Consider the following 2,942-nt stretch of genomic DNA (forward strand, 5'->3'; position numbering starts at 1 on the left):
GAGGGAAGGAAAAGAGAAAAAGAGTGGAAGGCGCACGCAAAAGGCTGGTAATGGAACTCTAAAGACACACGGGTTCCTTCCTCTCTCTCTCTCTCTCTCTTTCTCTCTCTCTCTCTCTCTCTCTCTCTCTCTCTCTCTCTCTCTCTCTCTCTCTCTCTCTCTCCTCCTCTCTTTTCCTCTCTTTCTCTCCCTCTCTCTCCCTCCTTCTCTCTCTCTCTCCTCTCTCTCCTCTCTCCCTCTCTCTCTCACCTCTCCTCTCTCTCTCTCTCTCCTCTCTCTCTTCTCCACACCTCTCCCCCTCTCTCTCTCTCCTCTCTTTCTCTCTCTCTCTCTCTCTCCCTCTCTCCCTCTCCCCTCTCTCTCTCTCCTCTCTCTCTCCCTCTCCTCTCCTCTCTCTCTCTCTCTCTCTCTCTCTCTCTCTCTCTCTCTCTCTCTCTCTCTCTCTCTCTCTCTCTCTCTCTCTCTCTCTCTCTCTCTCTCTCTCTCTCTCTCTCTCTCTCTGAATGGAATGAAGAAATGAAACAATAGGGAAACAAAAAAGTGGCACACCAGCACATCATAATTGTACATAATATCACAGAAAATCATGCAATCATGCAATCATGCTAGTGCAATGGTGCCGTCACGCACAGCTTCACAGACCAGTTCAAGGACAGGATTACACCGACCTTTCAGCCGCCATGACCTTGCTGGGTCATGTTCAAGTCTTATCTAAGGTTATGCATGACACATTGAGTCTCGAGAAGCCGTGCATGACGACTTGATATGGGAATTTTCCGATTGACTGACAACGTGGTTATAGATCTTGGGAGGGAGAGGGAGAGAGAGAGAGAGAGAGAGAGAGAGAGAGAGAGAGAGAGAGAGAGAGAGAGAGAGAGAGAGAGAGAGAGAGAGAGAGAGAGAGAGAGAGAGAGAGAGAGAGAGAGAAAGAAAGACAGAGAAAGAGAGAGAAAAGAAAGAAAGAAAGAGAAAGAGAGAGAAAAGGCAAAAACAAACAAACACACACACACACACACACACAAAATCATTCCCTCCAAACTTTGATAAGTGAACCACAATGCAAAAGGTGAATGACCTGTTTTTTGTGGCAAAGTGTGGGCGTCAAAGCATATCAAGTGATAATGACATTGAATGGCAGCAAGGCGGAAAGAGAAGGAAAGGAAAGAATAATTAGAGAAGGAGAAGGAGAGAGAGGGAGACAAGAGAGAGAAAGGGAAGATGAAGGAGAGAGAGGGAGATTAGAAAGAGAAGAAGATGAAGGAGAGGCAGGGAGATAAGAGAGAGAAGAAGAAGATGAGGGAGAGACAGGGAGATAAGAAAGAGAAGAAGAAAACGAAGTAGAGAGAATGAAAGATAGAGTGTGAAGGAGACAAAAAGATGAGAAAAAAATAAAAAGGTGATGGAGAAAGAGAAAAATGGATAAAGTGGGGGAGAAGGAGAAGAAAAGATAATAAAAACCTAGAAGGAGAACGAAAGAAAAAATGATATAAAAGATTAAAAGGATATAGAGAGAAAGAGAGAGAAAAATAAAATCAAGAGGCAATAAAAAGGAAAATATCAACGAAAAGGAAGTGACAGAAGGAGAATAATTAAAGGATGGAAGAGAGAGTCGATAAGGTCTCGTAACAGAGAGGGGGGGGGGGGGGGGGTTGAGACACGTGACCTCAAGTATTCCTTCATATTAAGAGATAGACAGATATATATAGATAAAGAGATCAATATATTGGTAGATAGATGAATAGGTAGATGGATAGATATATAAATAAATAAATCTATAAATAGATGGACAGATAAATAGAGAGATAGATAAATAGATAGAAGATAGAGACATGAATAAATAGATAGATAAATAATCGATATACAGAAGGATAGAACATGGAGAAAAGTGTGTGAGAGAGAGAGAGAGAGAGAGAGAGAGAGAGAGAGAGAGAGAGAGAGAGAGAGAGAGAGAGAGAGAGAGAGAGAGAGAGAGATAAAGAGAGATAGATAGATAGAGAGAGAGAGAGAGAGAGAGAGAGAGAGAGAGAGAGAGAGAGAGAGAGAGAGAAGGCGAGAGCAGGAGAAGGTCACTGTATCATTGCCTCTACTCCCCTACATAACACATCCCCCCCCCCCCACCAACCCTTATCCCCCGTAACCTTCCGTCAACCCACGTGTCTGAAAGTACTGCACACGTGACCCGGAGGAGAAGGAGGGGGAGGAGGGGAGAAGGAGGGGAAGGAGAAGGAGGGGGAGGAGAAGGAGGGGGAAGAGGAGGAGGGGGAGAAGGAGGAGGAGAAGGAGGGGGAGGAGAAGGAGGTGGAGAAGGAGGGGGAGGAGGAGAAGGAGGGGGAGGAAGAGAAGAAGGCTGAGAAGGAAGTGAAGGAGGAGCAGGAGGAAGGAGTAGAAGAAATTATAATAAGAAAAGCTGGAAGATAAAGAAAGGGGGAATGCGAAAGGGAGAGGTTAAGCGAGAGAGAGAAAAAGAGAAAGATAGATAAAGAGAGAGAGAGAGATAAAGAGAGAAAGAGAAAGAGAAAGAGAGAAAGAAAGAGTGCGTGACAGACAGACAGAGAAAGAGAGAGAAAGAGTGAGAGAGAGAGAGAATGAGAGATAGATGTGGCACCACTGCATCCCTGGCACCAGGTGGAGAAGAACCAAGAGTGTGAAGAGGAAGGTGTTGTTGCATTTCTGTGTCCCTAATTCCTTGTGTATGAGAGAGAGAGAGAGAGAGAGAGAGAGAGAGAGAGAGAGAGAGAGAGAGAGAGAGAGAGAGAGAGAGAGAGAGAGAGAGAGAGAGAGAGAGAGAGAGAGAGAGAGAGAGAGAGAAAGAGAGAGACAGAGAGAGAAAGACAGAGAGAGAGAGAGAGAGTGAAAGGAGGAGGAGGAGGAGGAGGAGGAGAGGGAAGTAGAAGAGAAGGAGGAGAGGGAAGTAGAAGAGAAGGAGGAGGAAGAAGAGGAGG

This window comes from Penaeus japonicus, unplaced genomic scaffold, assembly GCF_977035675.1.
Source record: "Penaeus japonicus unplaced genomic scaffold, GWHDUDI00000001_assembly GWHDUDI00000010, whole genome shotgun sequence".
Classification (NCBI taxonomy): Eukaryota; Metazoa; Arthropoda; class Malacostraca; order Decapoda; family Penaeidae; genus Penaeus; species Penaeus japonicus.